The following is a 13,515-nucleotide window of genomic DNA, read 5'->3' as shown; positions in this document are numbered from 1 at the left end:
TCAGTCCTTTGCTAAAGAACAGCACCTGGACCTCAGAGAATTCCCCACAAAGGGAAACAATGCTATGTGAAGGAGGGCTTGTGAACTTTCCTATGAGAATGACCTGAGGAGACTAGGCCCACATTTCTTCCCTGTTATTTACCCTGGGATTCAGTGTCATGTTATTGAGTATGATTTTTATGTCATCACCTCTCTTAGTGACATTCATTCGTAATCAGATTCCTGGGTCCTCAGAAGGCATAGCTATACCTGATACGGGAAACAAACAGTGCTGCTTTCAGGATGACAAAGACCATCTAGAAGGTAGGTCTCAGTGAACTTCAGACAAGTGGTCAGGCAGCATTAGGTTCCTTCAAATGATCATACAGAATCAGGTTTCTTAGTCAAGAAAAAAATTGGGAAATCAAAAGTTGCAAGTTATTGTCAGCAGAATTACAATGCACAGCTTCTGTATATCTAAACTCTCGATCGAGTTTATTTGCGGCAATTGGTAATCAATTCAATGGGGGAGAAAATTAAAAATTTTAACGGTAGTTACCTGTTACCACCCCTAGACAAATTTAACCCTTTTCCTGTTTCACCATCATCATCACTGCTTATAGCATTAGCTCGCAGAATATTGGGGAGGCATATTATATGTCTGCTGAAAACATGTTAGTTTCTGATTATGCACAATGTCTTACAATGTCCAAGACGTGTCATCTACTTTTATTTGCACAGCGCTATACCATTTCCCTCTGACATAACTCCCTAATCACCATAGAAGGATGCATACCCACAAGGTTCTTAATTGCAGTAGAACCACATTCATACCATCCCTACACATGTTATCTTGCCCCATTCCTTATCACCTGATTGATTGGGTTCTTTGAATCTTTGGATGTCATTCATGTGTTTGAAATTCCATGCCACTCATGTGTGGTGAGTTGATCTCAACAGGATGATGAGCCTTTGCATCTAGGCAAAAAGGAGTGCCTGTTTAAAAGCAAGCTGTGGAATTGTCTCATGTTGCCTGATGCCTGCATGGGAGGACAAGTTCACTACTCCTAAAAATAGGAAAAGTTAACTGAGTTTGATATACTGATATGTCCATCAGTGCAGTAGAACACTTTGAGACACTGTCTGCCTTTTGACCGACAGAAAAATAACCTATTGAACTTCCTGCAGTCCAGGGTTTGCATACTATACATACCTGAGCACATCCTTTGCAACTTCAGAGCATGTGAACCTCCTGACACAGCAAGAACATGTAACTCTTGTCCCAGAAGTGCTAGGCAACATGAGAGTTAGATAGACCTTCGAAGGAATGGATTTCAAGATCACATTCACCTATCACTTAGATGTGCAAGGGACAGGGCCTGATCATTCTGACCCAATCCTTGTGTCCCACCTCCCCCAACAGTCACAGCTCTGGTTCCTAATACCTATTAGTTGGAATTATACATGACAAGGCAGAGTAAATTACCATATTTTTCTCATGGGCTTGCATCTTCAGGTTCCACAAAAGGAAGCAAGAGCACAAGTTCTGTGCCCCAAGTATCACAGAAATCCTAGAAGGTCATTTTTTTATATTTGAAGGCAGAGATCCAAAAGAGATGAAGGCACTTAGCAGGATCATGCCTCTTACCTGAATAGCTCATGACTGGGGTGAATAATCAGGATGCTGGATCACTGAAATGCAGAAGGGAATAGAATGATATGAGTAGAGTGTTTATGCCTGGCAGCCTTGATATATATAGTGTGCTTCAACAAGTGCCTTCTGAGGCAGGCTGAGTGCTCATCTAAAGAAGAGCACCTGGACCTCACAGGATTCCCCAGATAGGGAACCAATGCTAGGTGAATGAGGGCTTGTGTACTGCACTATGATAAAGGCCAGATGAAACATGGCCCTCATTTCTCCCTCTGTCCTGTAGCCTGGGCCTCAGCGTAATCCAAGTGAGCATGATTTTTATGTCATCACCTCTTTTTATGACATTGGTTTGTCATCATAGACCCGCGTCCTCAGAAGGCATAGGTATACCTGATAGTGGCACACAAACTGTACTGCTTACCAGGATGACAAAGACCATCCAGCAGGTAGATCTTGGCGAGCTTCGGACAAATGGTCAGCTGGCATTAGGCTCCTGCAAGGGATCAAGCTGAATTAGCCTTCTTAGTCAAAGAAAGTTTTGGGGTGCCAAAATGGGAGGTTACTGTCAGCAGAATCACAATGCCATACTTTGGAACACCCAAACTCTCCAGCACAATAATTAGTGGCAATTGCTAATCTCACCACTAATGGTGAGATAATGAAACATTATAATAGTGGTTACCTGTTTGCCAACCTTAGACAAGTTTAAACCTTCACTTGTTTCACTCTCATTGTCCCTAATTGCATTCATAGATTTGCTAACACACAATTGTGAAGGCATATTATAGGTCTGCTGGAAACATTTTAGCATCTGATCATGCACTGTGTCATAAATTGTCCAATATCTCATCTGATGTTGTTTACATATCCCTATCCTATATCCCACTGAAATCACTCCCTAATCACCATCGTAAGATGATTATCCTCAAGGTTATTTATTACCCAAGTACTACACCTGAATACCTACATCTGAATCTTGGCCCATTCCTTTTCACATATGCAACAGAATACCTTGGAACTTGGGATGTCATGCATGTGTTTGAAATTCCAGGCCCCTGATGTGTGATGAGTGGGTCTCCATACGATTATAAGCCTGTGCATCTGTGCAAAGTGAGAGAATACCTGGCCAGATGTGTCCTGTTGATCTTTACACACTTTCCTTAATTTGAAATGATTGGGGCACCAAGTCTGCATCCTGGATCACTGAAATGCACAATAAAGAAATTGACATTAGTAGATTACTAAGGCTTGCCAGAATTGACATACTTAGATTTCCCCCAATAGTGCCTTCTTAGGCAGGCTGAGTGCTCCTCTAAGAAGAGTACATGGAACTCACATGATTCCACAGACAGGGAAACAATGCTGGGTGAATGAGGGGCCTGTGTACTGCACCACTATAAAGGCATGAGGATATTACGCCCCACTTTCTCACCAGTCCTTTAGAGTGGGCTTCAGCATAACCCTTTTAATCATGGTTTTTATATCATCTCTTCTCTTCATATCATTCGTTTGTCACTACAGACCCGTTTCCACAGAAGGGATACCTATAACTGATAGTAGGACACAAATTGTGCTGCTTACTAAGGTATCAGTGATCTTCTGACAAATTGTCAGTGGGCATTTGACTCCTGCAATGTATCAAGCAGAATCTGTTCTCTTGTTAAAGGATAACTTTTCATTGCTAAAATATTATATCAGTATCAGAGGAATTGCAATTCACAGATTCTGAAGGGCCAAACACTCGAGCATGATAATTGGGGGCATTTGGTAATCAAATCCATGGAGGAGATAATGAAAATTTTGAATATTGGTTTACCTGTTAGCCATCCCTATACAAATTTATCCCTTCACTTGTTTCAACTTCATCTACACTGTCTGAATTCATAGCATTAGCTGACTGATCATTGGGAAGGCATATTATAGGTCTGGTGAAAACATTTTAGCATCTGATAATGCACTGTGTCATAAAAGGTCCAACCTGTCATTTGCTGTCTTTTGCACAGCACTATACCATTTCCCCTTTAAATGACTGCCTAATAACTATAGTAAGATGGGAATCCTGAAAGTTCTTAATTTCCCAAGCACTGCACAATTAGGATACCTATACACTTTCCTTTAGTAGTATCCTCATCAAATGAGCAAAGGAAGCCTTTGCTGCTTGGGATGCCATTCATGTGGTTGAAATTCCATGCTGCTGATGTATTGTGAGTGGGTCTCCACATGATGATGAGCCTGTGCTTCTAGGCAAAGATGGGAATGACTGCCTAGATACACCCTGTCGAATTTCATCATTTGTCCTGAAGCCTGCATGGAAACGCAAGTTCATTAAACTTAAATAAAGGAAGAGGAATCTGAGTTTGCCTAACTGATATGTTCATTAGTGCACTAGAAATTTTTGAGTCTTCATCTACTTTATGAGCCACAAAGGAGTAACCAATTGACCTCTCTCAGTTGATGGCCTGGAAGGTGGATATTCTTAAGTGCCATCTTTGCAAGTTTGGAGCATATCACCCTCCTGACTCAGCAAGAACATGAAGCTCCTGCCCGTGATGTATCAATCAGCAAGGGAGGTAGAAAGGCACCCAACGTCAGGAATTTCAAGTTCACATTCAGCTATTCTGAGCTGTGCAACATTCAGGGCCTGAATGTCCTGAACCAATCCTTGTGTCCCACCTCCCCCAATTGTTCTGCCTCCAATACCTACTACTTGGAATTCTACAAGACAAGACAATTTGAAATACCATCCTTTAATCATTTTATGCCTAGGGGAAGGGAGAGCACAAGTTCTGTGCTTTATGTGTCACTGGATTCACAGAATGTCATGCTTTCTAATATTTGAAGACAGAGATCCAAAAGATTCTGAAGAACTTAACCTCATCTTTCCACTTACCTGAAGGTGAAATGACTGGGGCACCCAATCTGCGTTCTTGATCACTGAAATGGAGATAGAAGGTATGGAAATGAGCAGAATGCTGATGTCAGCCAGCATTGACATACATAGATTGCCCCAACAAGTGCCTTCTGAAGCAGTCTCAGAACTCTACTAATAAAGAGCACCTGGACCTCACAGGATTCCCCAGATTAAGCAGAATTAGCTGTCTTAGTCAAGGAAAATTTTGGGGGTCCCAAAGTTGCAAGTCACTGTCAGCAGAATTACAATGCCCAGGTTTCTAATGCCCAAATTCTGGAATATGACAATTGCAGGCATTGATATTCAGTGCTTTGAGGTAGATAATAATAAATTTTCAATTGAGGGGACCTATTTGCCATCCCTAGCCAAGTTTAGCCCTTCAAATATTTCACCCTCATACTCACTGCCAGCATTCATTGCATTAGGTGACAAACCATTGGAATGGCATATTATAGGCCTGGTAAAAACATTTTACCATCTGATCATACACTGGGTCTTTCAACATCCAAGACATCTAATATGCTCTTCACAGCACCATCGAATTTCTCTCTGACATCACTGACTACTCACCATTATAGGAAGCATAAGCTCAAGTTTCTAATTGCCCAAGCACGGCATGCTTAGGATCCCTTCAACTGATCTCTTGGGTAATTCCTTATCACATGATGAATGGAGGCCTTTATAGCTTGGGATGTCATTCATGTGTTTGAAATTTCATGCCAATTTTGTGTGGTAAGTGGGTCTCAACATGGTGATGAGCCTGTGCATCTAGGCAATACTGAAATGCCTAGCCAAATATACAATATCGAATTGCCTCATGTTGCCTAATGCCTGCTTTGCAGGACAAGTTCTCTATTCCTAACAAAAAAAGGTGTCTGAGTTTGCCTTACTGATATGTACATAGTCCACTAGAACATTGTGAGTCTCTGGGTCTCCCTTTTGAGACCCAGAAAGGTAACCGAGTGATCTCCCTGCAGTCCAGAGCCTGCACACTGGACAATCCTAAGCGCCATCTATGGAGGTTTGGAGCATGAAACCTTCCTGACACAGTGAGAACATGAAGCTCTTGCTCCAACAGTAACAATCAGTATGGAACATATTTGAAGAACACATTCACCTATCAATGAGCTGTTCAGGTAAAATGGCCTGAAATTCCTGAAATATTCCTTGTGGACCACATCTTCTAACAGTCACTGCTCAGTTACACATTACCTACAATTTGGAATTCTAAAAGACAAGGCAGGTTGAATTAACACCCTTTTATTATGCTCTTAGGCCTAGGGGATTCCAAAAAGGAAGGGAGAGCCAAAGTTCTATGCCTTAAAAGTCAGTGGATACACATAGAAGTCCATGCTTTCTAATATGTGAAGACAGATATCCAAAACAGACCTAGGCACTTAACATGGAATTTCCACTTACCTGAAGGTGAAATGACTGGGTTAGAAGACTGCATCTTGGACCACTGAAATGCAGAAAAGAAGAGATTTACTTGAGCAGAGTGCTGATGATGGCCAGCATTGAAATACATAGATTGCCCCAAATAGAGCCTTCTGAGCCTGGACTCATGCTTTCCTAAAGAAGAGCACGTGGACCTCACAGGATTCTTCAGACGATTAACTCCTGGGTGAATGAGGGCCTGTGCACTGTCCTATGACAATGGCCTAAGTAGACCAGGTCCCCCTTTCTCCCCTGTCCATTCGCCTGGGCCTCAGCATAATCCTTTGAGCATCATTTTATGTCATCACCTATCTTCATGTCATTGGTTTGTCATCATAGACCGGCATCCTCAAAAGGCATAGCTATACCTGATAGAGGGACACAAACAATGATGCTTACCAGGATGACAAAGACCGACTAGAAGGAAAGTCACGGCTAGCTTCGGTCAAATAGTCAGTCGGCATTATGCTCCTGCAAGGCATCAAGCAGAATCAGTTCTCTTAGTCAAGGAATATTCAGCATCACCAAAATGTCATGTTAATGTAATAGTAATTGAAATGCCCAGCTTCGGGACACAAAAGCTCTCTACACGATAGTTGGAGGCATTTGTTAATCAAAGGTGTGGAAGTAATAATGAAAAATTTAAAGCTTGTTACCTGTTTGGTACCTGTAGACAAGTTTAACCCTTCAAATATTTCACCCTCAACTTCACTGCCTGCATTCATAGCATTAGCTGACAGACCATTTAGAAGGCATAGTATAGGTATGCTGAAAATATTTTATCTTCTGTTTAGGAAAATTTTCTTATAAAGTCCAAAACCATTCATGTCCAGTTTTTGGCATAGCTCTATCCCATTGTACTCTGACATCACTGCCTTATCAACATTGTAAGATGAGTACCCACAAGATTCTTAATTGGCCTATCACTGCCTGCTAAGATATCTACACCTGTATTCTTGGGCAATTTCTTATGACATATGCAATGGAACACTTTGCAGCTTGGGATGTCATTCATGTGTTTCCAATACCTTGACACTGCTGTGTGGTGAGTTTATCTCTACATATTGATGAGCCTTTTCATCTAAGCAAAGAGGGGGAAATCCTGGCTAGATGCATCCTATCTAATTACCACAATTAGGCTGAAGACTGCATGGCAGGACAAGATCACTAATTCTAGGATAAGGATAAGGTATCTGTGTTTGTATAACTGATGGGTACATTTTTGCAATAGATTACTGTGCTTGGCTGTCTGCCACATGAGCCCAAGAAAAGTTACATACTGATCTTCCTGCATTATAGAGCATGTATAGTGTACATTCCTGAGCACCATCTCTGCAAGTTTGGAGCATGTCACCCTCCTGACCCACTGAGAACATGAAACTCTTGCCCTGTCCATAACAATAAGTATAGGAGGAAGATAGATACCCCATTGCAGGGATTTGAAGGTCAAATTCAGCTATGCGAGGAAAAGTTCCTGCACGTCCTGGCCCAATCTTTGTGTCCAACCTCTGCAAAAAGTCACTGCTTTGTTTACCAGTACATACTACTTGGAATTCCACAAGCTAAGGCAGTTTGAGTTACCAACCTTTTCTCATGGTGTGAGGCCTAGGCGATTGCCAAAAGAAAGGGAGAGTGCAAGTGGTATGCCTCAAATGTCACTGCATTCCTAGAAGGTCATGCTTTCTAATATTTGAAGGCAGATATCCAAAACAGACCGAGGCATTTAATATGTAATTTCCACTTACCTGAATGCGAAATGACTGGGTTAGAAGACTGCATCCTCAATCACTGAAATGCAGAAAAGAAGAGATAGACAATAGCAGAGTGCTGATGCTGGCCAGCATTGATATACATAGATTGCCTGTACTTGTGCCTTCTGAGGCAGGACTCATGCTCTCCTAAAGAAAAGTACCTGGATCTCACTTGATTCCTCAGACAGGGAAGCACTGCTGAGTGAATGAGGGCTTGTTCACTGGCCTATGAGAAAGGCATGAGTATCCTAGGCCCCCACTTCAACCCTGTTATTTATCATGGGCCTCAGCATAATCCTATTGAGCATGAATTTTATGTCATCAACTCTCTTTGTAACTTTGGTTTGTCATCACATACCCAGATCCACAGAAGGAGTAGCTATATTGATAGTGTGTTATAAACTGTACTGCTTACCAGGATGACAAAGACCAGCCTTTTGTCAGATGTGGGTTTAGTGGTAAAATTTACATCATGCTTTAATGGTTAAGTATAGGTTTTGATTACTTTTCTATAAAACGTATACTTAGAGTAACCTGTTTATCAGTTATAGAAAGTAAATCATGAAACTCTCAAAGAATATTATGAGAGTTCACAGAAATATAAATCAGAAAATTTTGAATATTAAACTTTTTTCTCTTTTTCTCAGGAATATTCATACTGAATGGTTTTCCTTGTATTCCTTTGAATTCAGGACCAGGGTCAGATGAGAAGGAATGTGAATCTGGTAACTGAGATTTAACAAAGATGAGATTGGAAACCATTGGATGAATTAAGATTTAAGATAGCCTGTTTAACTTGGAACTGAAAGGTTATGACTGAGATGGTTAAAAACGATATTCCAAGATGCCCTTCAACCCAGCTGGGGTCTTTTCAATGAAGAAACACAGAATGACCAATAATATTTGGTGACTACATCAGTGACTTCACAAGACAATTCCACACTATGTGACCTGGAATGCTATTGTAATGTAATAGGATAAATAGGTCCAGGATAGCCTAAAAACCCTATAAAATAAAGGAACTTCATGATGCATCACCATCTCTAACTTCAAGCTCTATTACAGAGCTATAGTCTTGAAAACAAATTTGTATTGGCACAAAAATAGACATGTCGACCAACGGAATTGAATTGAACACCCTGAGATTAATCCACAAAACTATGAACACTTGACGAAGAAGATAAAATTATACAATGTAAAAAGAAAGTATGTTCATCAAAAGGTACTGGCATAAGTGGATATAGATACATGTCTATCACCTTGAAGAAAACTTTAGACCAAAAGGATCAAAGACCTCAACCTAAATTCAAATGTATTGAAACTATTAAAAGAGAAATTAGGAGACACTCTTCAATGAATTGGTACAGGAGACTGTTTCCTGAATATAACCCCAGTAGCACAGACACTGATTTCAACAATTAACAAATGGGGCCTCCTTAAACTAAGACACTTTGGTAAGGCAAAGGACACAGTCAGAAAGATATTCGCTAAAGCCAAATATGAAAGAAGGCTGATCTACAAAATTGTAAAGAACTCAAGAAGCAGGTCTGCAAAACACCACTGCTATCAGGAGTGTCAACTCATACACCCTCTTTGGAAATCAGTATGGAGATTCCTCAGGAAAATGGGAATCAGTCTACCACAAGACCCAGGAATTCCAATCTTAGGCATGTATACAGAAGATTGAAATTCACACAAGGACATTTGTTCCAATATGTTCATAACAGCAGTATTTGTAATTTTCAGAACCTGAAACAACCTAGATGCCCCTCAACTGAAGAATAGATTGAGAAAATACGGTACATTTACACAATGGAGTACTAATCAGCAGAAAAAAAACAATGAAATCTTGAAATTTGCAGGCAAATAGATGACACTAGAAGAAAACGTCTTGAATGAGGTAACCCAGTTTCAAAAAGACTAACATGGTATATGCTCACTCATATATGGAGTTTAGGTATGGGTCAGGATAGTGCCAGTCTGCAATTCCACTGACAGAGATCCTGTGAAACAGGAAAGAACCTAAGGTACACATGCTTGGTACCCAAGGGAAGAGAAATGAGGCAGGATTTCCTGAACAGATTGGGAACATGGCAGGAGATTGTGAGGAGTGGTAGCTGGGAAGAAGAGAAAGAGGGAGAAGAGGAGGAGAGAGTAGGTATTGTCGGAACAGCAATGTTGAGGGCAGGGTAGAATAAGGTGAGAGCAGAATGAGAAATACAATAATATTGGGAGTCACAGTTTTGAAGAGGGATCTGGCACTTGTGAAACCTGTAGCGATCTAAAAGGATGACACCAACTGGCAAGCTAAGCAATAGTGAAAAAACTACCTTAAATTTCTATTCATGATAATGAACTTGATATTTACCCCATATGCCATTCTTGAACCTTCATCCAGTGACTGATGGAAGCAGAGACAAACATCCATAGTTAAACACTGAACTGAACCCATGGAACCCAGTTCAGTGAGAGAGGAGCGATGAGTGATGAGCAAATTCATCAAGAACAGGCTGGTGAAACCAGCAGAGACAGCTGATCTCAAAAAGGGGTATCTGTTGGATCCCAGACTGAGAGCTGGGAGGATAGCAAAGGACTGATCCACAATCCCTGAGTGTGATAGTCAGTAAGAAGACCTAGTAGAACTATCATCCATGGGCCATAGATCAGTATTTATCCTAGGCATACACATGTACTAAGTGTCTCCATAAAACAAAGAGGCATGATCTCGCACCCTGGACTCTAAGGGGAATGTCTGGACCCTGCCCTGAGCGAAATGACAGACTCTAGACATGACCTTTTTGGAAGGGAGTGGGGAAAGAATAGGGGTCCATGGGTATTGTTGGGGTTGCTGGAGGAGGGAAGGGAGAGGTCACTGGCATTGACATGTAAAGGAAGCTATTTAAAATTAAAGTAATAAAATGACAAAGGTCATCTTCTGATCAATTTTAGAGGATTTAAATCTTTTGAATTTCATGAGAATATAATCACCATGAGATGATTACTACATTTTCTTCCTCCTCCTCATTATTTCCCTATGATTTCATCATCTTCTCCTACACATAACCACTGACTTCATACTGTGTCTCACAATTCAGTGTGGAATTTCCATTTTGTCAATAACAGACAAATATTTGTTGCATCATGCATTATATATTCAAATGTCATCAACATTGTGGATGCATATCCAATATGTAATGCCTACAGTACTATCAGAAGCATTTTCTAAGCAGGCCTTGTGTTTTTTTTTTGTTTGTTTCTGTCTTGAGGATTCACTCTATAGTAAACTACCACTTTGTAATTCTACTTAAATTTCCAAATTTCTGTTATAGTTATCCATAAATGATAAAGTGTTTTTATGTAACACTTATTCTTGCTAATTTGTCTGATTATGAGCTCATGAGGGTCACCTCATGCTCCAATCATATGAAAAGAACTGAAAAAATTATCTAATGCCTTAAATAGTTAAATACAAATTTGGTGTGGTTTCCTAAAAAAAATTATTCTTAAAGTCATCCCTGTGACAGCCAAGAAAACAAATAATGAAACCTCTAAGAGTACATTGTCAGAGGTAAGAGCTTGGATAATCAGAAATGTCGAATATTAAAGTGTATTGTCTGTTGTCCTGGGTTATTCATAGTGAATTGGTCCATTATAATTCTCAGAATTCTGGTGCAGGAACAGATGAGTAGAAATGGGCATATGAGGAAACGAGTTTTAAGAAGTAGAGATAGGAAATCTTGAGAGGCAGTAAGGTTTAAGATGTCTTATGTTCTTAAGAGCAGAAATCTGAAGATTGTGGTGGTTAAAATAGATTTTATAAAATGCCATTCACATAACTGGGGCCCTTTCAATGAAAAAGCACAGAGGGATCAGGACTATTTGTTGAACTTTTCAGTGACTTAACAAGTAAACTCTGGACTATGTAACCTGTAATGACACTGGACAGAAAGGGGATGAATGTGATCAATGTTCCATGAATTAAACATAAGTGCCAGGACAGGGTAATCATAGAAAATCTATTTCTTGGACTCCTCAAGTCATACAACTTGAGGTTTTGAAATGTCCAATCATAACAAGGAGGGAACTGCACAACAGACTATGATTCATTGTTTACTATCCCGTTTGAAAGTTAAGAGACTTTTGCAGTTCCAACTTGAAACAAATTAAAAATAAAAAATATCAAGTATGGAATTGTGGCCTGACTGCTATTTCTAGCCTTAACTGCTATAGGAAGTGGTACTCAAACACAGACAGGATATGGATTCTGTAAGAAAGATGTGTTTTTTTTGTGATTTCTTCTATACCTGTCTATAAGATTATATTGAGAATGTATTAGGAGAAAGGATTCCAGAGGTTCTTTATGATTTTTATGTCAATATTAAGATAATTCATGAAAGGGACTAGTTCCTTAGTGTGTATCATCACGGGGTTTATTCCTTGGGGTGGTTCTGTATTCTTGCAGATGAACAGTGTTCTAGATGCCCTTTCTATTGTAGATGATTTCCAACATATTTGTCCATGGCACTTGTATATGAGAGGGAATGCTTCTTTTCTCTGAAAGGATGGCATTTTCTATAAGAACATGAGAAGTAAACAGCAACCTTGAATTCCATTGATGGTTCCTGTGTGAGAACTCTGTACATTAGCACTACACTAAAACAAGTTTCTCTATTAAGTTTCCTTGTCATTAAACATTTTTAGGTACAGGTATCCAATCAACACATGTCAACACTCCTAAAGACTTCCACTTATGATATCTCTGTGAAACATAAAAGAAATATTTTTTCATCTTCATTTGTATGGTTCTCAATGATTCTGAGTTTAGGGTTTGCAGTTTGTTATCTTTACCCTCGAAAAAAGCAGTGTACATCTGCATCTGTCTCTAAGGTGTCTGGGCTACTCCTTACCATTCTGTGTTCTCATGGGAGTGTTCTCAGGAGGCATGGATCTTTCATATGGGAGTGTACTCAGGAGTCATGTATCTGAGTGACATGTTTCATGCAGGTCAGGATTGTATCTTTTTGCAACCTATAAGATGTCAGAGTGCAATGTGCTCCTCAATAAATACACACATTAAAAAAAAACCCTGAACGTCATTCTTCCCAAGTTGGGTGGCAAAAATAGTTCTTGTTGCATTGACCTCATCCTCAAAAAAGTACAATATACTCGATGTGTTACTATGATAGTAAGTTGTTCGTGCTTTATTACAGCATTGGAATACACAGATTAACATTCCTGCTGTATCAGATATGAATCCTAGACAAATTCTTAGTGATAGAAATACAAGGCACAGAACACAGAAAGCCAAACATACAGGCTGTATGAAACAGGATGCTAGTGCCAAACCTACAGAGGGACCAAAAATTCTACCCTTAAAATGGCTAACAAATGAACCTGCCTTGTGAGGTCAATGGCCTATGACTTCTGAGAAGTTAGAGGGTTTGGAAAATTTTGTTCATGAACAGCTAAATGCTGGACATACAAAAGAATCAAATAGTCCATATAATTCACCTGTATTTGTTATCCAAAAGAAGACTTTGAATTGGAAGTTTGTTACTTATTTGAAAGCAATCAACAAGGTAATTCAGCCTATGAGCTCTTGACATCCTGGGTTTCAACTACCTTCTCTAATACCTAAGGATTGTACAATGGTTGTTATATATTGAAAAGACAGCTTCTTCATTATACCATTACAAGAAAAACACAGAGACAATTTGCCTTCACAGTACCTACCTCTAACAATTCTCAACCAATACAAAGATTTCAGTGGAAGGTTTTGCGACATG

General features: G+C 39.8%; 5 non-coding genes across 5 annotated transcripts; all 5 read right to left on the bottom strand.

Annotated features, from left to right (window-relative positions):
* Nucleotides 1-145: 145 nt before the first annotated feature.
* On the bottom strand, nucleotides 146-224 carry LOC121134959. The gene has a single exon (XR_005872161.1). It is a non-coding gene; the product is annotated as a small nucleolar RNA SNORD115 (small nucleolar RNA).
* Nucleotides 225-1,916: 1,692 nt separating this feature from the next.
* LOC121134917 lies at nucleotides 1,917-1,995 on the bottom strand. The gene has a single exon (XR_005872124.1). It is a non-coding gene; the product is annotated as a small nucleolar RNA SNORD115 (small nucleolar RNA).
* A 1,081-nt stretch (nucleotides 1,996-3,076) lies between these two features.
* LOC121134852 lies at nucleotides 3,077-3,155 on the bottom strand. The gene has a single exon (XR_005872061.1). It is a non-coding gene; the product is annotated as a small nucleolar RNA SNORD115 (small nucleolar RNA).
* Nucleotides 3,156-6,244: 3,089 nt separating this feature from the next.
* Nucleotides 6,245-6,321, bottom strand: LOC121134855. The gene has a single exon (XR_005872064.1). It is a non-coding gene; the product is annotated as a small nucleolar RNA SNORD115 (small nucleolar RNA).
* Nucleotides 6,322-8,010: 1,689 nt separating this feature from the next.
* LOC121135071 lies at nucleotides 8,011-8,089 on the bottom strand. The gene has a single exon (XR_005872262.1). It is a non-coding gene; the product is annotated as a small nucleolar RNA SNORD115 (small nucleolar RNA).
* Between the last annotated feature and the right edge of the window lie 5,426 nt (nucleotides 8,090-13,515).

The sequence above is a fragment of the Mesocricetus auratus genome, unplaced genomic scaffold, assembly GCF_017639785.1.
Source record: "Mesocricetus auratus isolate SY011 unplaced genomic scaffold, BCM_Maur_2.0 Super-Scaffold_100030, whole genome shotgun sequence".
In the NCBI taxonomy this organism is placed as follows: domain Eukaryota; kingdom Metazoa; phylum Chordata; class Mammalia; order Rodentia; family Cricetidae; genus Mesocricetus; species Mesocricetus auratus.
This window is presented reverse-complemented; position numbering and strand designations above follow the sequence as displayed.